Genomic DNA, 25,027 nt, shown 5'->3' with positions numbered 1-25,027 from the left:
TTGGCGGAGGTTTGCACTCTCTGAGTGCTTCTAGTTTTAAAAATGAAATGAGCAACACACTCATATATACACTTAAAAACAGACACACACACACACACACACTTTTTCTGAATGATTTGTATTACTGAAAGAAATATGACTATCTCTACACTCTCCAACAGTCACAGGAAGAAATGATATATCAATGTTTGTAATAAAATTTATATCTGCACTAACAGTTCAATGTGGCAAATTCAAACTGATGAGGATCAAAATGTGCCTGTTTATCAAGAAGGAGAAAATTGACCTTCAATAGAAATGTATGATTATTCACAGTGGTCTATTCTGCATATCATATAGGTTAATAAGCATAGATTCTAACTCATACCCGACTTATTACTTCCGCCAAGGAGGTTATGTTTTCTGTCGCGTTTGTTTGTTTGTCTGACTGTCAGCAGGATAACTCAAAAAGTTTTGAACGGATTTTGATGAAATTTTGTGGAGTGGTTGAAAATGACAAGAGGAACAAGTGATTAAATTTTAGTGGTGATCCGGATCACGATCCGGATCCAGGGATTTTTTTTTTAAGGATTCTTCACCATTGCGGGATAGGGGGAATTTTGACATTCTAGATTCTAACTCCACAAAAACAAGGCAGAAAGGCTTGAAAAAAATTAATGTGTAACATAGTCAAATGTTCTATCAAATAACAAGGTTTGGTGATGATCGGATCCGGATTCCGAATCTGGTGATCCAGAATATGCAAAAATATATGGAAAATAGAAAATGTGTCAGTGTGAGGTGACAAATGAAGCTAGAGATGCACAACTAACACCAAATTGTTGCTGAATCTGTACTGATTCAGTAAGGTGTCATCAGATTTGATGTAGCTTCAAATGTTATGGAGCTAGATCCAGAAGAAAACCGCCATTACTGAAAAATTGTTTTTATACAATAACTTTTCAACTAATAAAGACATAAAAGTGATTCCAAGTTCTAGTGGTACGTTTTCATGGTCAAGGATGTCAAATATACAGGAAAGAAAAGTGTATGTATCATAGTTTTGGTTGTAACACTGAATTGTTGAATAGATCACTGTGCCAAGGAGGGAATCTCTTTAGAGTGACCCTATGGCCTTGGTGGAGGTTTGCACTATCTGAGTGCTTCTAGTTTTCTTTAATTTATTTTGAATTTACCTTTGAAATGACTAAATCCAGACAATAAATAGAACATCTCCCTCAAAAAAAGCTAAGCATTTCACTAAACAAAGAGTAGGCATTGATAACACTATGTAACACCATTTTTGTTCCTGGCTTCTAAGTGTTATAGTTCAACTGCCTAAAGTCTATGGAAAAATTACTACTTCAGCACAAACTTTGATTTTATTTTCTTTAACGTTCTACAAAGTTCTAAAAGTTTCTTGAAATTTCTAAATAATTCTGGAAACTTCTAGAAAATTCTGGACAGTTCTAGCAGTAGTGAAGGCGAATCGAGAATATTCTTGAAAACAGACAAATTTCAAAATATCATTGTCCTGATCACAGAAGCAAAGTTTCTGTGGAATAACAGCTATTTTCTATTTATTTAAGGCATAAAAGGTTAGGAAAATACACTGTGTACCCAGGAACAAAACAAAAATAAAAACTGTTACATAGTGTAATATAGTAGGCATTGACAGCAGGCATTGATAATAAAAATAATAATAACAAGAGCAATCTGAGATTTTTGATATACGCCAAGAGTTGACGAGGATTCAAAATAACAGATATGTGATTCACATCGTGACTCGGACTTTACCTGGATCCAGATTCCACAACACAATGTAATAATTGCATACTGATCCAGAATGGATGCGGCAATCTCATATTTATTTCACAAGCTGAAACAAAACAGTGTTTTCCTGATCTTGATTTTACATCGTGATGTTGCATACATGAAGGAGTTTTGACATAATCCTTAAAAGTCTACAAAGGGAAATCCTGATCCAGAATCCGGAACCGGATCCAGATCACCCTCCAAAATTTAATGGAGTCTTCCAGGGCCTAATTTCTAGCATCTGTGGTGCAAATGCGGCAAGAATCTGTGAAGTAGTTTGGACGTAATCCTTAAAAGCCTATATAAAGTGACATCTTGATGCAGAATCCGGATCCGGATCACCTCCAAAATCTGTGCAGTAGTTTTGACGTAATCCTGCAAACAGGCAGACAGACAGACAAATAAATAAATAAAGGCCAATGATTACATCCTTGGCGGACGTAACAAAAAAAATTACCAAGGCTGTGACTAAATCTCTGGACCAAGAAAGCCAAAAACAAGACTAACAGTAACATAGGGAGAAAAGGTAAATATGATAACTGTGTCCTCTTTAAATTTCAAAGACTAAACTACTTCTGTTTCTAGTCATAAATAAGACATTTTTAAACCTTATCTTTTGAAGTTAGCAAGTCACAACACCAAACAGCAATTTGCAGCACCAAACACAATACATGTGACTGAACAATAACTTGACCTACCTCTCAAAGCTCTGAAGATAAAGTCGGCTTCCATCCCACATGGCTGACTTTATTCTCCACGATTTTATGTCTATTGGGATCTGAAAGAAATCTGTAACTCTTGAAACCGTTGTCATGTCTATTTGTGTATCCAAATACACAACAACCCAGTGAACAAACACAAAGACTTTCTATGTGAAAACACGCAGAAAAAGAATGAATGCAAATGTGGCCCCAAAATGGCTCCTTAAGTCACGTGACCATATTTATTTGCATCGTCATGTCGTAACTCTGTATAAAAGGACTCGATGCCCTTTATGTGCTTTGTTTTCAATGGAGCCAGTGAATGCAATCAGTGGAGCCGTGTCTACTGAGGTGGGTAATGATCAGTGGTGGGCACAGATAACCAAAAAATTAACTTCGAAAACAGATAAACAGATAACTGAAAAATTATCTTCGATAAAGATAAAACGATAAACCACCCAAAAATGTATCGGAAGTTACAAATAACCGATAAATTCCAGTATTGTCTCCAGTACACTTACATTTACTAAGCTGATTTTGAGCTTTAACACCGCAATTGCGTTTAGAAACATCAAAAGCAACAACAGACTTTAACAATGAGCCCTTCTGTCTTTAAGTGTCCTTCCCCCTGCTGGAAGCGCCTGTTTACTAGATAGTTTCTAGCACAGATACAACTAAGAAGTGCCATCAGGCTGAGGTCTTGGAAAGTAAAGCCCTGCTGAGTTATGGTGTGGTGTATAAATAAAATGAATACTGCTAGAATAACTCAATTAATGTCAATTCTGTCATTTGTGCAAAGTTAAGATATAACATAGATCTTTTAATGCTGAATAATGCACTAATTCTGAAGTTTTGTAACAAACACAGACAGATGGCATTCTGGGTAAAATATGCCTCCACTACACTGATTGGTTGATTAATTCTATGTAAACCAACATGTTAATGTGAGGTGTGTTGTGTGTTGGTGTTTACAGATAAATGTACTTTTGTAAAATATGCCATTTTTTATTTGTATAAAAAAAAGGGCATTTTCAAAAAAAAAAAGCCAAGTTGTAATTAGATAACCGTCTGATATAACCGGTGTCAAAATAAGTAGGACACTGCCAACTACTGGTGCCAGTGTGAGTTTTGGTCCTTTTTCAGCTGATTTTTCATTCGTGTGAGAATTTTTTGGATCGCACCGAGTTTCAGGTTAACCGCGCATCCTGCATCGTTTAGTATACATGGAGTAACGAGGTGCGTTTAACATCTCACGACCACCTCCTGATCGCCGATCGTATGGTCAGATGAAAATCAAACGTTTGATATTCTTGTGCCTGTGCAAACACCGCAGACCTGTCTTGTAATGTTTTTGTTTGTTTGTTTTGGTTTGTTTTTTTTTTTTTACTTTGATGTCTCCCATCAAGAGTTTTTGTAAATTAAGTTTTTTTAAAAAAGCTTCTGATTACGTTTTGTTTCTGGAAACACGAGTCCGACGTGTGGTTTTTGAACGTACAATGTGTGTGAGAACATAAACATGCACTCTGAACTTTTACACCGTGCGGTTCTCTGGTACATTGTCTGCCCAGCCTGAGCACTGCCATGAACACTACTGGCCAGTAGATGGCAGTAGAGACCTTGAAAACTTGCAAACAAAATTACAGATAATCTGTGTTGCTACTTGCTACATTTAAGATGCGTGGAATTTTAAAAAAAAGCAAACACAAAAATGTCTATAAACCCAGAGAATTATTCACAAGAGTTTTAGGCACTAGAGTTTAATGCTGTTGTCCTGATCAAAGTGTCTCAAATGCATTCTCCTGTCGTGAACGTACTAAAATTATCGTACTGAGATTACCCTATCACCCATAATGCACTGCTGGGCACAGCATGCCCACACTAAAACCTTAAAAATTAGCGCATTACTTTAAAACTAAAACATATATCTGATAGTTTCACTTTATAGAACTTCAGAAGTGACAATTTAAATAACTTGTCCAAAATAAGTTTGGTTAAAATTTGAACCATAAATTAAAAATGTATGCCTATCAATAGGATATTAAAATAAATGTTTTTTTCTTTTCTTTGGTGATTAGTTCTCCTTTGTCTGCAGAGGATAGAGTGTTTCTTCTAGAACCAGCTCTCCTTTGTTTGCAGAAGGTAGAACTACACGTGTACGCCTTTGTTTACCACGTTAATGGTCTAAAAATTATCGTACACAAATTCATCGGAAGATAATTAGTCCAATAATGGTTTTCAAAGTTATCTGAAAAGATAATCTGATAATGAAAACTTTAACTTTGATAGTTATCGGATTATCGGAAGTGTGCCCACCACTGGTAATGATACATACTATCGTATAATAAATTTTAAGAGCATGTATATTTTTATTGTGTTATCATACATAAACCAAAACATTATGGGGAAAAAAGAACAAGATGCTAGTAAACATTACCACTTACTTATGTTTGTTTTCTTAGCTTAGCCTAAGCCCAACCAAGGTCAACTCGTTTGTTAACCCCCCAGTCGGTCACACACCCTTTTTCTTTTCCTCTCTTCCTCCGACAGCGGTTTTCTTTGATTTGCTGCTTGCTCTGCCATCATGATAAACATGTAAGCAATACATTTTTTTTTCCATGTTCTGTTTAGTTTGTCAAAATTGCTAACTAAAAAATAAATATATTTTATGGCTTTATTTTGACACGAAACGTGCCAGAAAGACCAGTAATTGAGTTGTGTGCAAGGATTTCTGGTTTTGACTCTGTCACCACACTCATTTGGATTTGTGATACTTGAGGCACTTCGGTCTTTGTTGTAGTCCGCTACAGTTATCTATTTCTACAATTATTTCTGTTGTTTGTAGCAAAGGTAAGGTATTGCAATTAATATAATATTAATATTATTAATATTACTAATTAATATTAATGAGACTCAATATGATTGGATCCAGTGTATTTTTAATTGCTAAAACATCAAGATCTGGCTGGGTGACAAAATTCACTAAAGCAGTCACATTGTGAAACGGTCATTCATTTTCAACGGTCATTCATTCAAATAGATTAAATCAAAAACATCCATAGGAAGCCCACGTGGGGCTATTTTCTTCATGTTGCTCCTGCAGCCGCTCTTCCTGAAATAGCGGTCCTATTTCTTTGTTTTCATTTAGTTTAAAACCTGTTTCATATGTGTGCCTTATATGGGTATGCAGTAAAGCAGGACTGTCGGGTCACTATGGTTACTGTCTGTATGTGTACCTGTTGAATTTATTTTTCATAACAAAATACAGTAAGACTTCTTTAGAATGAAGATATAAAAAAACATACTCATAATATATATTATCATACAGTTGAACTGACAAACATTCAGGAACATTTAAAATTTGAAGGACTTCATGTATAATAATGGACTTGTAGTCATATAATTAATTTTAGTACTTCATTACAATTGATTTCCTTCTGTTTTTACTCTTTAATAGATAAACCATTAAAAAATGACAAGATATATTTGTAAAATAAAATATTTTAAGGTAAAATTAAAGCACTGTGCTAAACTGGACAGGTACAGTCATTGGTTATGATTTTTATTATTTATATTATAACTATGGAGTTTGAAAGTGCTACATTCTAGTGATGGCACTTTATTTAGATTTCAATTGGTCTGGTGATGTATTTGGCATTATTATGTGGTATTGATCTGGTGATGGTCTTTTTTTTAAGGATTTTTTTTCAAAGGTGTGTGTGTGTGTGTGTGTGTGTGTGTGTGTGTGTGTGTGTGTGTGTGTGTGTGTGTGTGTGTGTGTGTGTGTGTGTGTGTGTGTGTGTGTGTGTGTGGTGGGGTGGTTAAAATTTGGTCAAGCTTTAGCTGTTAGAGGAAGAATAGTATTTATGTAGTAAGATGTAGCTCATGTGTCACACTTTTGCTTTCAACTTTGCGGTACCTACAGCTTGGTGATCACACAGATGAGATAGAGAAAGGCCTCAAGAACAAATGGAGGTGGGAGTGGACAGAGAAGGACAGCTAGGGTACTCAGTATGGAGTATGGCTGAGGAAGGTGGACAGGCCTGACCCCGCATGGTGTCCGGTGTGCAATAAAGCTATTGCTTATGCAAGCAATAGAAAGAAAGTGTTCACTAGACATTTGTCTGGTCACACTCATGAAAAAAATGGGTGGAGCACAACACACAAGCACACCACATGTGTTGGGGAGGTGGGGGAGCGATACACACGCAAGCCACGTGTTGAGGGGGGAGCCGACACACTGGCATGCCACACGTTGGGGGGAGGAGTTCAACACAGCCACACCCATGTGTGTTGCTTGGTGACGCCACACTCGTGGGGCACTTAGACAATTTTCAACAAACAGCTCATATGTGGTCATCTGCTCTCTACTCTCATACCATGAGTGCGAATAGCCCAGCCTTTTCTAAGTGTCCAGCGACCATTGTTGGATGTTCGTGTGTGGCACCTGGAATTTGGCCGACATCTGCCGAGAGAGGGGTCGAATGGGCACTCACAGGGCACTCGCTGTCTTTTGGCCACTGGTGTGCACGATGGTTATAGCGACAGCTGTACAAGGCGTTTGAGGCAGCTCCAATTTTTCACAAGTGGCATTTGACTCCTCCTTGGTGCGCCATTCTACTTCAGTCGTATTATGTGTGAATGGGCCCTAAGATCAGTTACAGTAAAACAGTCCTTTCTGGTCACATGGAAGTGTTTTGAGTATTACTCCGAGATTTTGAACTCCATTTAGTGCTGGAAATAAAAAACGGTGAGAAAAAAAAAGCACAAATTGTTTTTGATGAAGAGGTGCAGTATGGATCTGTTTTCATATTGTGGTAATGTTTGGTAATTACTGCTGTGAATAAAATGGTTCTTTCTCAGTGCTATTATTGATCACTTAATTGATTAATGAACAGCTAAATCACTGAAAATCTTTTGGGTTGTTGGTTTGTATCAGATCAGTGAAACAGAACAAACTAAACATTAAGTCGGACTCCTGTGAGTTCACCTTGAAGAAATCCAACAGCTTTGCAACTGCACTTTGTTTTGGTTATCATGGAATGATTTTCTGTAAAGTGAGATTTAATTGTTCTAATTTAATATTTTGGTCATTATACCTCCACATAACAGCTTTGGCTTGATTGCTTGATTCCTGAAATCATGAAGCATGATTGCAAGTTTTTGTGCTTTAAAAAAAAGGCTTTAAATGGAATCATAATATAAAGAACACAGCAATCTAAAGATGGCCATCAAGCTCACCAGAAACAGTTTGTGTTCTGAGTGCAACCTTTTAGGTCAGAAAGACTCCCAGAAATACAAGTGACAGCCAGCAGCAATACTTTATTATAACTATCTGTTGTTTTATAACTTATAGGTAAACAATTGTTAACAGTAAAAGTTTATTAAGTTACAATTTTTTTAAGTAATAACTTGACATAAATAATGACAGGAAAATAATAATTAAAAACTTAGTATACATTAGTAAATGATAAAACCATCAAAATGGGAAGTGGAGAAGTCATAATAACGTATGTACTGGAATATCCAATCTAATCAATGTGTAAAGATTTTAAATTAACTACTTCATTACTTCACACACACACACACACACCCCTCCCCAGAGGAGTGGGTGAAGTATTTTTTGTAGTGTGTGTGTGTGTGTGTGTGTGTGTGTGTGTGTGTGTGTGTGTGTGTGTGTGTGTGTGTGTGTGTGTGTGTGTGTGTGTGTGTGTGTGTGTGTGTGTGTGTGTGTGTGTGTGTTTCCGCATTTGACAATACCTGCAATGCAGTGTAACTGATGAACTGATAGGACAGATCTTTATGACCAGGTCACTAACCCAACTGATATTTTGATAATTATAGATAGATAGATAGATAGATAGATAGATAGATAGATAGATAGATAGATAGATAGATAGATAGATAGATAGATAGATAGATAGATAGATAGATAGATAGATAGATAGATAGATAGATAGATAGATAAATAGATAGACAGACAGACAGACAGACAGACAGACAGACAGACAGACAGACAGACAGAGTGGGGTAAAAAGTATTTAGTCAGCCCCTGATTGTGCAAGTTCTCCTACGTAGCAAGATGAGAGAGGTCTGTAATTTTCAACATAGATATACTTCAGTTATGAGAGACAAAATGAGAAGAAAATCCAGAAAATCACATTGTAGGATTTTTAAAGAATGTATTTGTAAATTATGGTGGAAAATAAGTATTTGGTCACCCACAAATAAGCAAGATTTCTGGCTCTCACAGACCTGTAACTTCTTTTTTAAGAGCTCTTCTGTCCTCCATCTGTTACCTGTATTAATGGCATCTGTTGGAACTCGTTATCTGTATAAAAGACACCTGTCCACAGCCTCAAACAGTTAGACTCCAAGCTCAAGCATGGCCAAGACCAAAGAGCTGTCAAAGGACACCAGGAGGATAATTGTAGATGTGCACCAGGCTGGGAAGAGTGAATCTACAATGTGAATAAATCAACTGTGGGAGCAATTTTAAGAAAATAGAAGACATACAAGACCATTGATAATCTCCCTCGATCTGTGGCTCCACGCAAGATGTCATCCCGTGGGGTCATGAGATCGGTGAACAAAAATCCCAGAGCTACACGGAGGGACCTGATAAATGACCTGCAAAGAGCTGGGACCAAAGTAACAAAGGCTACACACTACACAGAGAGGGACTCAAATCCTGCAGTGCCAGGTCTGTTCAGGCCCATCTGAAGTTTGCCAGAGAGCATATGGATGATCCAGAAGAGGACTGGGAGAATATCATGTGGTCAGATGAAACCAAAATAGAATATTTTGGTAAAAACTCATCATGTTTGGAGGAAGAAGAGTGCTGAGTTGCATTCCAAGAACACCATATCGACTGTGAAGCATGGGGGTGGAAGCATCATGCTTTGGGGCTGTTTTTCTGCAAAGGGGACAGGACGACTGATCTGTGTTAAGGGAAAAATGAACGTGGCCATGTATCGTGACATTTTAAGCCAAAACCTCCTTCCATCAGTGAGAGCATTGAAGATGCAACGTGGCTGGGTTTTCCAGCATGACAATGATCCCAAACACACCGCTTGGACAACGAAGGAGTGGCGCTGTAAAAAGCATTTCAAAGTCCTGGAGTGGCCAAGCCAGTCTCCAGACCTCCACCCCATAGAAAATGTGTTGAGGGAGTTGAAAGTCCATGTTGCCCAGTGACAGCCCAAAAACATCACTGCTCTACAGGAGATCTGCATGAAGGAATGGGCCAAAATACCAGCCACAGTGGGTGCAAACCTGGTGAAGACTTACAGGAAACGTTTGACCTCTGTCATTGCCAACAAAGATTATGTTACAAAGTATTGAGTTGAACTTTTGTTCAAATACTTATTTTCCACCATAATAAAAATCCTAATAATGTGATTTCCTGGATTTTTTTTTTTCTCATTTTGTCTCTCACAGTTGAAGTGTACCTATGTTGAAAATTACAGACCTTGTATATATATATATATATATATATATATATATATATATATATATATATATATATATATATATACAAACATACATATTTGAAAAATGTTTAATAAAAATAATAAAGGATTACTAACCGAGCAAGTGAGGCTAATAATTTATTTATTATATATGTTGTATAAACACACAAACTTACAGTGTCACCTGAATATGTTACTGACAGTGTTGAGCCCGTTTGCTTTCCTTACCTCCATGAAGAACTTGCTAACACATGGTCCAGTCGTTAGCTGGTAAGTTTTCAATCTGTGTGTTTTTTCCGATGCTGTTTAGATATTTGTGGAGTATGTTCATGTATGACTTGGTTTTTCTAATTGTGTTTTTAGCTTCCTGGTTTGTAACAAAAATACGCATTGCGGACCGATTGTCATGGTAACCGGCCTGATACAGGAAAATATCCAGCCGGTCATCAGCCAATCAGAGTGCGCGTAGAGTCGCAGCCATATAATAATATTATCTAATTTATATGTTAGCAGCATAAGCGCTAATTAACAAGTATTGATAGTTTGTCTACATTAGTTGTTGTTGGTGTTAATGGGACAACATGCCAATCATAGTTTTAATACCCGCACCCAAACCACCCGTTTAGAAAGCCACTAAACATGCAAAAAAAAATAAAAAATATGCTGGCAGTCTTACCCAACGCTGCACCTCTTTACCCATTTATGGCCAACTGGAAGGTTGGTGGCGTCAGGTCTTGCCAACATGGCAACTTTTGTTCAGTATATATGTGGTGTGTGTTTGTTTTCTCAGACTCTGTCTTTACACAGAACACAGCCATGGCTTCAAACACATACACCGACAGAGTTGAGTGTGCGCACACAAACGTGCACTGCTCTGCCCTCAGGATTACTGTTAATTAAACCATGTTAACAAGCATGGTGCTTCTTTTTTCGCTCCCCCACCATTTCTTCTCTTACGCAGCCACAATCTCATCCCTCCATCCTTTCCCGACTGTCCCACTCTAACCTAATCTCTCATTCTCTCTCACTCACAAACTGTCACACACTCATTATCAACCCTAAATTTACTCTGCATGTGTAATTACACTGTCAATTTGCTACGCTAAGATTTACTGCTCTGCCGTATTACAGAGCTTTTTTCTTTTTTCATTTTTTTGCGTTAAAGTCTGCAAGACAACAACGGTTACACCAAGCAAATGCTCCAAACTTTATTCACGCTTAAATTATTATTCATAAGATTTATAATAGAGTGTGTGCTGAGTGCTGCGTGGGTGCCAGTGTGTGTCCTCGTATTGTGTTACGTTGCGTTGTATTGTAAGCAGGCCACTAAAGCCTCCCATCTACTGCTCAGCCTCATTTAGCCAGACACAATGGAGCCTGGACAATGACGGCACGGAGTATTGTTCACCTCTGTGTGTGTGTGTGTGTGTGTGTGTGTGTGTGTGTGTGTGTGTGTGTGTGTGTGTGTGTGTGTGTGTGTGTGTGTGTGTGTGTGTGTGTGTGTGTGTGTGTGTGTGTGTGTGTGTGTGTGATTACCCACACACTATATTATATTATGCATCTAATCAAATGACATGCAAACACACACCTGCCAGCACTTGCACTGATATAGTTAGACGAGCACGCATGGACAAGCAACAATGCATGCAGAGCGCGGCGTGCTACACTGTCGCAAAACACAGTAAATGTACCATCTTGCTGTAACAAGGTACTTGCATTCACTTAGACACACAAAAAGCGATGCTGCACCTCTCTCTGCTGAAGTGGTACTTGTGCCTCGGGAGTGCTGTGTGATATAGGGACATGAAAGAGGTTAACCCCCCATAACCCTGGTGTTTATAGCTGCTCCAGAGATGGTGAGATGAGACAGCGAGAGGCAGGAGAGGATAGAGATGCTGCAAAGACAGAACATTTTCTCATCTGTAGTCACAACTGAATTCAGCACACAACTGCCACAAAAAAAAAAAGCAAGGTCTACTACCTTTTCATCAGTACTGAAACACACACACACACATTGTTGGTACCCCTATATTTTATGTACACATTTTAATATATGGTCAGAAATAAATAAAAACAAAGCAATTTTGTTTAATCAAAATATGTATTTTGTTTAATCAAAATATGGTTCAAAAATTCCAAAGTTATGTGGCAACAAGAACAAAACAAAATGCTTTCATAAAGTGAAACCAATCATCCTGTAAAATGTATGCTGGGCTATAACCTCTTCAAGGTCGTCTAGGTGTCTTGGTGACTTTCCTCACTCATCTCCTTCTTGCATTTCTTAGTTTTTGAAAACTGTGTCCTCCACCCAGGTTTACCTCAGAGGACTATAGTGTATGTATTTTTTAAAAGATTGATGGAAATGAAGTCCAAGACATATTCACTCACTCACTCATCATCAACCACTTACTCCAATTAAGGGTTGTGGGGATGGAGTCTATCCCAGCAGTATACATATTCAGTGACTTGGAAATGTTCATGTTACTACTAACATAGTTCCACCTTAGAATTGGAATAGATATTTAAATATACCTTAGTATATTAACATAGTTCCACCTTAGAATTGGAATATAATATATAAGATATACCTTACTGAATTTTCATGTATCCATCCCCTGACTTGTCTAATGAAAACTGGCTGTAAAAGTGATGATTTACCATAAATTCATCAAAAGATGCCAATAATTGTGTCCAGGATACATTTTATCTCAGGAATTTTGTTATTCTTACTGTATTCTGTCAGTATTCTGGGTATTTGTACTGTGTTCCAACTACAGTAGTGTTCAGAATAACAGTAGTGCTATGTGACTAAAAAGATTAATCCAGGCTTTGAGTATATTTCTTATTGTTACATGGGAAACAAGGTACCAGTAGATTCAGTAGATTCTCACAAATCCAACAAGACCAAGCATTCATGATATGCACACTCTTAAGGCTATGAAATTGGGCTATTAGTAAAAACAAAAGTAGAAAAGGGGTGTTCACAATAATAGTAGTGTGGCATTCAGTCAGTGAGTTCATCAGTTTTGTGGAACAAACAGGTGTGAATCAGGTGTCCCGTATTTAAGGATGAAGTCAGCACCTGTTGAACATGCTTTTCTCTTTGAAAGCCTGAGGAAAATGGGACGTTCAAGACATTGTTCAGAAGAACAGCGTAGTTTGATTAAAAAGTTGATTGGAGAGGGGAAAACTTATACGCAGGTGCAAAAGATTATAGGCTGTTCATCTACAATGATCTCCAATGCTTTAAAATGGACAAAAAAAAAAAAACAGAGACACGTGGAAGAAAATGTAAAACAGCAGAATAGCAAAGGCTCACCCATTGATCAGCTCCAGGATGATCAAAGACAGTCTGGAGTTACCTGTAAGTGCTGTGACAGTTAGAAGACACCTGTGTGAAGCTAATTTATTTGCAAGAATCCCCCGCAAAGTCCCTCTGTTAAATAAAAGACATGTGCAGAAGAGGTTACAATTTGCCAAAGAACACATCAACTGGCCTAAAGAGAAATGGATGAATATTTTGTGGACTGATGAGAGTAAAATTGTTCTTTTTGGGTCCAAGGGCCACAGACCGTTTGTGAGACGACCCCCAAACTCTGAATTCAAGCCACAGTTCACAGTGAAGACAGTGAAGCATGGTGGTGCAAGCATCATGATATGGGCATGTTTCTCCTACTATGGTGTTGGGCCTATATATCGCATACCAGGTATCATGGATCAGTTTGGATATGTCAAAATACTTGAAGAGGTCATGTTGCCTTATGCTGAAGAGCACATGCCCTTGAAATGGGTGTTTCAACAAGACAATGACCCCAAGCACACTAGTAAATGAACAAAATCTTGGTTCCAAACCAATAAAATTAATGCCTCACAGATGTGAAGAAATCATGAAAAACTGTGGATATACAACTAAATACTAGTTTAGTGATTCACAGGATTGCTAAAAAAGCAGTTTGAACATAATAGTTTTGAGTTTGTAGCATCAACAGCAGATGCTACTATTATTGTGAAAACCCCCTTTTCTACTTTTTTGTTTTTTTTTACTAATAGCCCAATTTCATAGCCTTAAGAGTGTGCATATCATGAATGCTTGGTCTTGTTGGATTTGTGAGAATCTACTGAATCTACTGGTACCTTGTTTCCCATGTAACAATAAGAAATATACTCAAAACCTGGATTAATCTTTTTAGTCACAAAGCACTATACTATTATTCTGAACACTACTGTACATTTGAACTGCATTCATAAGCATACGCACGGGATGTGCACAAATCAGTTGAGTAGTAGTCTAAGTAGTAGAACGCCATTCATTCACGGATGTCCAAATGTCTGTCCCTCCCGACTGTGCCTTGAAGTTTAGCTTTTTTCCAATTCTGACTGATTCGGCTTGATTCCTGCCCATTTGTGCTAAGTGTGACGGGCAAAGACATCCCATAATAGACAGGCATTTTGGTCATGTGACCTGAGCGCTGACTCGCCCATCTTGAAAGATTGAAGCGCTGCAGCGGTCTCTCGCTGTCAGTGGAAAATGCATGCTCTGCACTTGTAATCACTGTCGATTCTCTGGCCGACCTCTCCGCTGTTATTTACATTTAAGATGTGAAAACTTGTGCTTAGGTCAATTCAGATATGTAGATTCAATTTCTTAAGTCAGATTTATCATGACAGATTTATCATGACTGTTGATCGTTTCTCCCTATAAGGCTGCGAATGGAGAGTAAAGTGGAGCTCCTGTCAATAGAAAACTCATATCATCAGTCAACTCTGGCTGATTCCTCTTTATTTATTTTTTTTCTCTCTGTGCTTTGCATTTTCCACTGACAGCGAAAGACCGCTGCAGCGCTTCAGCCTTTCAAGATGGTGGGGCCGCGATCCGCTCGGCGCAGGCCTTTTGTACAGGTCGACCCTATCTAGTAAATCTGTGCTGACGGGGCCCTTAGCAGCAGAAGAAAAGTGATGTAAAGCTGCTGTAGTGAGCAGCCAGCCCCCTCTGTTGGCCAAAATATTCACAATGTGACATGTTTGCACGTCTGCTCTACTACCAAGATATTATATTGTGTTCTGCTTTTAATTCACAGCTAAAAAAGAGGATAGGCAACCATCATCCCAGGAAAACAGGGACATATAATTAGCTTTATATTCAGTTGTTTTATGTATAATTAGACTCATGGTTACAAAGTTATAGATTCAGTTAGATTTACTGTATATCAAGCTGCCTTTCTGTCTACTTAACTTACTATTCATGTAATGTTGAATTCAATTGGCTTTTCAATCAGCTTTATGTGGATCCAGGGTGTAGTTGATACAAAGACGTGCAGCACCAACGCATGTTCCCACACCTGACACTGAACTTTGGGTTCATACTTGCAGTTTTCTGCTCACTTACCTTTTCTGTTAACTTAATATGGAATATTTTGGGAGCGAGGGCAGCGGGGGGGGAACATGCAAATTATCACAAAGATGCTGATTGAAAGATTGAAGACAGATGCAACATGCATTGGAAAAGGTTTCTGTGTTCTTTTTTTTTTTTTTCTCTTCTTCTTCTTGTCATTAGATGAACACTGACTACACTAAGCAGTACCGGTGTCGCAGACCGAACGGCCGCCCCTAAAAATTTCTCTGCCCTGCCTCCATTGTGCATGTGTCATTTCAGTCCACAGCAGCTTGTCTGAGATGGAGTGTCTTCACCCAAAGCAATCAAATGGATTCATGGGATTATTAACCATCAGATGACAAAGTAAAACCTCATAAAATCATTCTGAAGTCAGTTTTAAGCAGAAACAAGGTAATATTCCGTGACGCTTTGAAATGGCAGACGCGCAGTGAATGCAGCAGCTAATAGCTCGTGTAGCTACGGCACTCTGATCGGTTCCTACATCTTTTATGATAAATTGATGCTGAATTTATATGGAAATGATTGTTGGACAAAAGCTTCAGATATCTGTCACTGAGATAGATGATGACTGGAGTGCAGTTTGGAGCAGAAACAAGATGATAATCCCTGAACTGTGGCTGATGACGCGTGCGCAGTGAAGGCAGAGCAGACCGCTGACCGAACGGTTCCCCCCTAAAAATCAGTCCACCTTGCCTTCACTTCATTTTAGAGCATCAGCAGCATCATTTCTGAGCATCTGCGACGATTCACTGATCACCAGTGCACTGCACCTCAGTGATCATCTATGTCAGTGACAGTGACGTTTTTGTACAACAATCATTTTCACATAAATTCAGCATTATTTCATCATAAAAGACGTGGGACCAATCAGAGCTTGACAACAGCACATCTTACTCTGACGTGCTGCTGTGGCGCCTACGTCATTTCGGAGCTTCAGCAGCGATTCACTGATTATCGCCTCATTTCTGCTTAAACCTTTAAGAGGTTTTATTTTGTCATCAGACACATATGCAGTCAAGGCACAGTGAAGGCAGGGCGGACCAATTTTCAGGGGGGACCGTTCAGTCAGCGACACCGGACTTCCAGCTTTATTTTTAACTCACTCAGTCAGGCCTCATGCTTGTTGCACTGCAAACACCTTGACAACACCTTTCCTGTGGCGGAGCGTCGCGGCGGCTGCGAGCCGACGCTGCAATCCGCCCGCACGTCTTTCATTAAAAAAAATCTCCTTTAACAGTGGAATATCCGGATAAAATGCTGAAACCGACTTCTTCTGAAACTTCTCTGTTCTCTCACGACGTCCTGGATCAATAGAGCCTGAAATGTGGAGGTTTTAAGCTTGAAACAGGCTGATGACGCTGCCTGAGAGCGCTGCGCGACGTCTCGCACCGTGAAAAGTCCTTAAAGCGACAGAATCACCTCAAAATCTCTCATCAGCTGTTAAAATTTTCACTGAAGACCAGCTTAATTTTTCGAACCATGTCCACTTCGATGTGTCTCACAGGTTTAGAAAAATTTTGATCAAACAAAGCGCCAGTCTCTCAGCAACTTCTCAGACAAAGGAATTCCGACGAGGGGCTGGACGACTCCTCCCACAAGGAGTGCTCACAGGCGAATGACGTCACCGACAGGCGTGGAAAAACTCACGCATGCGCACGAGGGTTCAAGCATGTCTGACGTAAAAACATATGAATGAAATCCATATAGTTTTTGAAAAAAATAAGAAGGAGCTATACTTTACGGACAGACCTCGTACATTATTTCTAATATACTAAACTGAAGGCAACTGTAATTATGTCTGATATATACAAACTGGGGAGCAGCCAAATAGATTTTACATATCTGCTCCTTTTCTATCATACTCATGTCAAATGAGAGCAATTTCCAAGAAGATACAGAACACACGAACAAAAAAACATTGTCAGCATACTTTGCATGTAACCTCAGAAGACAAGAGCAATTTCTTGTAATCCCTCAGACAAACTAATCATCATTAGCAAATCCAGTGAATTTGCATTGCTTGTTTGATTTTTTTTTTGGGGGGGGGGGATTGTCTTGAGAGATTATCTTTCATTTTGAACAATGCTGTGGGCCATAATTAACGTCTATATAATCATGCGTGCCCATCATTTTCCCCCTTACAGTGTGAGGGGAAAGGTATTCACAGCGCTTCACTTTTTCCACATTTTACAGCCTTATTGCAAAATAGATGAAATTCATTTTTTCCTCCAAAATTCTACACACAATACCCCATAATGACAATGTGAAAAACTAAGAAATCATCAAATCAAATCAATTTTATTTATATAGCGCCAAATCACAACAAACAGTTGCCCCAAGGCGCTTTATATTGTAAGGCAAAGCCATACAATAATTACGGAAAAACCCCAACGGTCAAAACAACTCCCTGTGAGCAAGCACTTGGCGACAGTGGGAAGGAAAAACTCCCTTTTAACAGGAAGAAACCTCCAGCAGAACCAGGCTCAGGGAGGGGCAGTCTTCTGCTGGGACTGGTTCGGGCTGAGGGGAGAGAACCAGGAAAAAGACATGCTGTGGAAGAGAGCAGAGATCAATCACTAATGATTAAATGCAGAGTGGTGCATACAGAGCAAAAAGAGAAAGAAACACTCAGAGCATCATGGGAACCCCCCAGCAGTCTAAGTCTATAGCAGCATAACTAAGGGATGGTTCAGGGTCACCTGATCCAGCCCTAACTATAAGCTTTAGCAAAAAGGAAAGTTTTAAGCCTAATCTTAAAAGTAGAGAGGGTGTCTGTCTCCCTGATCCGAATTGGGAGCTGGTTCCAGAGGAGAGGAGCCTGAAAGCTGAAGGCTCTGCCTTCCATTCTACTCTTACAAACCCTAGGTACTACAAGTAAGCCTGCAGTCTGAGAGCGAAGCGCTCTTTTGGGGTGATATGGTACTATGAGGTCCCTAAGATAAGATTGGACCTGATTATTCAAAACCTTATAAGTAAGAAGAAGAATTTTAAATTCTATTCTAGAATTAACCAGGAAGCCAATGAAGAGAGGCCAATATGGGTGAGATATGCTCTCTCCTTCTAGTCCCTGTCAGTACTCTAGCTGCAGCATTTTGAATTAACTGAAGGCTTTTCAGGGAACTTTTAGGACAACCTGATAATAATGAATTACAATAGTCCAGCCTAGAGGAAATAAATGCAGGAATTAGTTTTTCAGCATCACTCTGAGACAAGACCTTTCTAATTTTAGAGATATTGCACAAATGCAAAAAAGCAGTCCTACATATTTGTTTAATATGCGCATTGAATGACATATCCTGATCAAAAATGACTCCAAGATTTCTCACAGTATTACTAGAGGTCAGGGTAATGCCATCCAGAGTAAGGATCTGGTTAGACACCATGTTTCTAAGATTTGTGGGGCCAAGTACAATAACTTCAGTTTTATCTGAGTTTAAAAGCAGGAAATTAGAGGTCATCCATGTCTTTATGTCTGTAAGACAATCCTGCAGTTTAGCTAATTGGTGCGTGTCCTCTGGCTTCATGGATAGATAAAGCTGGGTATCATCTGCGTAACAATGAAAATTTAAGCAATGCTGTCTAATAATACTGCCTAAGGGAATCATGTATAAAGTGAATAAAATTGGTCCTAGCACAGAACCTTGTGGAACTCCATAATTAACCTTAGTCTGTGAAGAAGATTCCCCATTTACATGAACAAATTGTAATCTATTAGATAAATATGATTCAAACCACCGCAGCGCAGTGCCTTTAATACCTATGGCATGCTCTAATCTCTGTAATAAAATTTTATGGTCAACAGTATCAAAAGCAGCACTGAGGTCTAACAGATTAAGCACAGAGATGAGTCCACTGTCTGAGGCCATAAGAAGATCATTTGTAACCTTCACTAATGCTGTTTCTGTACTATGATGAATTCTAAAACCTGACTGAAACTCTTCAAATAGACCATTCCTCTGCAGATGATCAGTTAGCTGTTTTACAACTACCCTTTCAAGAATCTTTGAGAGAAAAGGAATGTTGGAGATTGGCCTATAATTAGCTAAGATAGCTGGGTCAAGTGATGGCTTTTTAAGTAATGGTTTAATTACTGCCACCTTAAAAGCCTGTGGTACATAGCCAACTAATAAAGATAGATTGATCATATTTAAGATCGAAGCATTAATTAATGATAGGGCTTCCTTGAGCAGACTGGTAGGAATGGGGTCTAATAGACATGTTGATGGTTTGGAGGAAGTAACTAATGAAAATAACTCAGACAGAACAATCGGAGAGAAAGAGTCTAACCAAATACCGGCATCACTGAAGGCAGCCAAAGAGAACGATATGTCTTTGGGATGGTTATGAGTAATTTTTTCTCTAATAGTTAAAATTTTATTAGCAAAGAAAGTCATGAAGTCATTACTAGTTAAAGTTAAAGGAATACTCGGCTCAATAGAGCTCTGACTCTTTGTCAGCCTGGCTACAGTGCTGAAAAGAAACCTGGGGTTGTTCTTATTTTCTTCAATTAGTGATGAGTAGTAAGATGTCCTAGCTTTACGGAGGGCTTTTTTATAGAGCAACAGACTCTTTTTCCAGGCTAAGTGAAGATCTTCTAAATTAGTGAGACGCCATTTCCTCTCCAACTTACGGGTTATCTGCTTTAAGCTGCGAGTTTGTGAGTTATACCACGGAATCAGGCACTTCTGATTTAAGGCTCTCTTTTTCAGAGGAGCTACAGCATCCAAAGTTGTCCTCAATGAGGATATAAAACTACTGACGAGATAATCTATGTCACTCACAGAGTTTAGGTAGCTACTCTGCCCTGTGTTGGTATATGGCATTGGAGAACATAAAGAAGGAATTTACACATGTAAATCATGAGTACATAAGTATTCAAAGCCTTTGCCATGAAGCTCAAAATAGAGCATAACCTGTCCACATATAAGGTCCCACAGTTGACAGTGCATGTCAGAGCACAAACAAGCATGAAATCAAAGGAATTGTCTATAGACCTCCAAGACAGGATTGTCTCAATGCACAAATCTGGGGAAAGGTATAGAAACATTTCTGTTATTCTGAAGGTCCCAATGAGCACAGTGTTCTGCATCATCTATAAATGTAAGAAGTTCAGATTCACCAGGACTCTTCCTAGAGATGGCCGCCCATCTAAACTGAGCGATCTGAGGAGAAGGACCTTAGTCAGGGAGGTGACCAAGAACCTGATTGTCTTTCTATCAGAGTTTCGGCATTCTTCTGTGGAGAGAGGAGAACCTTCCAGAAGGACAACCATCTGTGCCGCAATCCATCAATCAGGCCTGTATGGTAGAGTGGCCAGACAGAAGCCATTCCTTAGTAAAAGGCACATGGCAGCCTGCCTGGAGTTTTCCAAAAGGCACTTGAAGAACCCTCAGACCATAAGAAACAAAATTCTCTGGTCTGATGAGACAATGATTGAACTACTTGACGTGAATATCAGGCATCATGTTTGGAGGAAACCAGGCACCATCCCTACAGTGAAGCATGGTGGTGGCAGCATCATGCTGTGGGGATGTTTTTCAGTGGCAGGAACTGGGAGACTAGTCAGGATTGAGGGAAAAATGAATGCAGCAATGTGCAGAGACATCCTAGATGAAAACCTGCTCCAGAGCGCACTTGACATTCATCTTTCAGCAGGACCCTAAGCACACAGCCAAGATATCAAAGGAGTGGCGTCAGGTCAACTCTGTGAATGTCCTTGAGTATCCCAGCCACAGCCGAGACATGAATCCGATTGAACATCTCTGGAGAGAGCTGAAAATGGCTGTGCACTGACACTCCTATCCAACCTGATGAAGCTTGAGAGGTGCTGCAAAGAGGAATGGGCAAAACTGCCCAAAGATAGGTGCACCAAGCTTGTGGCATCATATTCAAGAAGACTTGAGGCTGTAGTTGCTGCCAAAGGTGCATCGACGAAGTATTGAACAAAGGGTGGGAATATTTATGTAGATATGATTTCTTAGTTTAATAATTTAGCCAAAAAAAAAAAATAGAAAAAACATTTTTCATGTTGTCATTATGGGGTGTTGTGAGTAGAAGTTTTAGGGAGAAAATGAATTTATTCCATTTGGGATTAAATGCGGTAACATAAAATGTGGAAAAAGAAGCACTGTGAATACTTTCTGGATGTACTGTATACTCCACTGAATTTCAGTAGATTTTTGTGACCTTTTGGATATCTGCTCCTTGTAGCTTGCGCACTGTGTCCTTCCTGTTTTGATAACAGCAGCATCTTGTGAATGTTGGCAAAGGAACCTGGACTCTAATACTTGCGGTAATAATTGTCACCAAATTAAAAATGCAGAAGGCTCAAAAACATTTGCCAGCCTGTTGAAGTGAATCCATTACCAGAAGCATATCTGCGTATTCTGCTCTGTGGCCAGAGGATCAAAAAATCAGGTGTTCAGACATTCATACCATGTATTAAGTCGCTAAGAACATCAGTTTTTATCATAGTTTGTGGCTGCCTCCTCTCTGTATTTGGTCTTTTCAATCAAACAACAGGAGCTGTCTAACAGATGCAGTAAATTCACCTTTATACTGACCCAAAGTCACCTTGTTAAGAGCTTGATATCGGGCACAAGAATAAAGAAGCACTCACAATGTTCAATACAGATGTGCTGTCCACCACTGCAACAGCAGGGTAATATTTCAAAATAAAATGATTGTAGATTGCAATCATGAAACTGTTATTAAGTAGTTTTCAAGCCAAGGATGAGCACCGGCACCCATGGTCCATTGCCTATTGTTGCCTGATTGTGTGCCTTTTTTTTTTTTTTTTTTTTTTTTTGCAAAAAAACAATCAGATACCCAAAACGTGCATAATGTAGAATGTTTTGACCAATGTGGAAGTTTTTAAACATGTTCAAAAATATTTTTGGCATCAGGATGAATCATGATCCACGGAACTGAATAACTGGATGTAATTTGTGCAAATATGGGTTAATATGTCTTTTACTTTAATTTTACATATGGCTTTGTGGTGGTGGTGGTGGTGGTGGGGGGGTTGTTTGTTTGTTTTTTCATTTGTGCATTTCAAAATAATTCTTTCTGCTTGAATGTGGATTTGGCTGCTCAGTCATTTTAATGCCAGACTACAATTAAAAGGCAAAAATAAAATAATATAGCCTTTATTGTCATCGCACATATAGTGAAGCAAATAAGTATTTGATCCACTGTCGATTTTGCAAGTTTTCCCACCTACAAAGGATGGAGAGGTCTGTAATTTTTATCATAGGTACACTTCAATTGTGACAGACGGGGACAAAATTGTAGACCTGCAAGGCTGGGATAGGCTACAGGGCAATAGGCAAGCAGCTTGGTGAGAAGGCAACAACTGTTGGTGTAATTATTAGAAAATAGAAGAAACACAAGATGTCTTTCAATCTTCCTCGGTCTGGGATTCCATGCAAGATCTCATCTCATGGGGTAAGAATGATTCTGAGAAAGCCCAGAACTACACAGGAGGACCTGGACAATCATCTGAAGAGAGCTGGGACCACAGTCGCAAAGATTACATGAGTAACACAGTACACCGTCATGGTTTAAAATCCTGCAGGGCAGCAAGGTCCCCCTGCTCAAGCCAGCACATGTCCAGGCCCATTCAAAGTTCACCATTGACCATCTGGATGATCCAGAGGTGGCATGGGAGAAGGTCACGTGGTCAGATGAGACCAAAATATCAACTCCACTTGCCATGTTTGGAGGATGAGAACAACCCCAAGAACACCATCATCCCAACCATGAAGCATTGGGGTGGAAACACAATTTTTGGGGGTGCTTTTCTGCAAAGGGCACAGGGCGACTGCACCGTATTGAAGGGAGGATGGATGGGGTCATGTATCGCAAGATTTTAGGAAACAACTTCCTTCCCTCAGTAAGAGCATTGACGATGGGTCATGGTTGGGTCTTCCGGCATGACAATGACCCACAACACACAGCCAAGGCAACTAAGGAATGGCTCCATAAAAAGCATTTCAAGATCCTGGAGTGGCCTAGCCAGTCTCAAGACCTAAACTCAATGGAAAATCTTTGCAGGGAGCTAAAACTCAAAACCTGAATGATCTGGAGAAGATCTGTATGGAGGAGTGCAACAAAATCCCTGCTGCAGTGTATGCAATCTTGGTCAAGAACTACAGGAAATGTCTGACCTCTGTAATTGCAAACAAAGGTTTCTTTACCAAATACTAAGGTCTGTTTTTCTGTTGCATCAAATACTTACTGTATTTCATGCAATAAAATGCAAATTAATTGATCAAATACTTATTTGCCTCACTGTATACATACAGTACATACAATGAAATTTGGCCTCTGTATTTAATCCATCCTAATTACAGTTAGACACAATCCAACCACTAGGAGCAGTGGGCAGCCAGAGTCCAGCACCTGGGGACCAAATCCAGAAGTAGAGATGCTGCCGTGGTCAGGGGCAGAGAAAGGAGCAGACCCTCAATAAGCATGTTTTAGATATTGGGAGGAAACCAGAGTGACCAGGGAAAACCCACACAGAATATGTAAACTCCACACACAATGTTTGAACATTAACACACACAGATGCCAAAAGGTCTCCATTCACACAGCCAGTGTGAATGGCACCCTTTTGGCATGAATCACAGCTTTTGGCTGAATCACAACTTAACAAAGAGAATTGTCAGTTTTGCAAATGCCTTTTTTTTTTTTACAAATGAAACAAATGACATATTTTACAAATACACATTTATTTGTAAAAACCAACACACACATTACAGTAACTTGTGTGTTTGTTTTTACATATAATTCAACCAATCAGTGATGAGTGGAGGCTCAATTTACCCATAATGCATTTTGGCATCTGTGTGTGTTAATGTTCAAACATTCAGAATTAGTGCATTATTTTAAAATTAAAAAATATGTGTTATATTTTCACTTGACAGAGTTGACATTATTGTAGTTAAACTATCTGGATTAATTTGGTTTATAAATCAAAACCATAAGTCAAACCTGCTTTCCTTTTCATGACTTCCGCCTCATGTCTGTATGCTTTGAATGTAAATGACTCTTCCTTACACCAGTGGGCAGGGCACACAAAGGCAGAAGCACTGACTTGTTGATTGTGTTGGGTTTGTGATCGTCTTTGATTCCAATTACAAGCATTGGCGGTGCTTAAACTCAAAACCAGCTTGTCAGTTGCTGAGAGTGTACCGGAGACAATACTGAATGTTAGTGGTTAGATGTAGCTTCGATTACATTTTTTAGTGGTTTATTGGTTTAGCTTTGTAAAGGTTAACTTTTCAGTTACCTGATTAGCAGTTATCAAAGCTAAATTGTTGGTTAGCTGTGCCCACCACTGCGTATATCCTTTTGCACACAACTTTAGACTCGTCTTGTTGACAATGAGGCACAGTTTCTTCATTTGTGGAATTGGGGCATCAACTGGGGCCAGAAATTGGGAATGGGAGACTGGCTTTCCCTCTTTTTCTTCAATGTATGACAATTCAGAAAATTCCACATAGGTATCACTGTTATAATTCCGGATTATTCTCAGAATTTTAATTTTGAAACACCAACTTGAAAATCCTCCTGGGTCATTTTAGAGAAACTCTTTTTATTGATCTTATACAGTTACATACAGTGTGCAGGGGTGATGGCCAAGAGGTTAGAATTTTAGCTGA

General features: G+C 39.1%; 1 protein-coding gene and 1 long non-coding RNA gene across 2 annotated transcripts in view; one reads left to right on the top strand and one right to left on the bottom strand.

Annotated features, from left to right (window-relative positions):
- The window catches only part of b3gat2 (beta-1,3-glucuronyltransferase 2 (glucuronosyltransferase S)), a 218,790-nt gene that overhangs the window by 126,155 nt on the left and 67,608 nt on the right, over positions 1-25,027 (top strand). The gene's annotated exons all lie outside the window — the stretch shown is intronic.
- On the bottom strand, positions 8,837-23,850 carry LOC117523304. Its single transcript, XR_004564470.1, has 3 exons — positions 23,720-23,850; positions 12,665-12,671; positions 8,837-8,849 (listed from the first exon to the last, which is right to left on the bottom strand). It is a non-coding gene; the product is annotated as an uncharacterized LOC117523304 (long non-coding RNA).

This window comes from Thalassophryne amazonica, chromosome 13, assembly GCF_902500255.1.
Source record: "Thalassophryne amazonica chromosome 13, fThaAma1.1, whole genome shotgun sequence".
Lineage (NCBI taxonomy): Eukaryota > Metazoa > Chordata > Actinopteri > Batrachoidiformes > Batrachoididae > Thalassophryne > Thalassophryne amazonica.
Note: the sequence above shows the minus strand (reverse complement) of the source record. Positions and strands in the feature narration are given on the sequence as shown.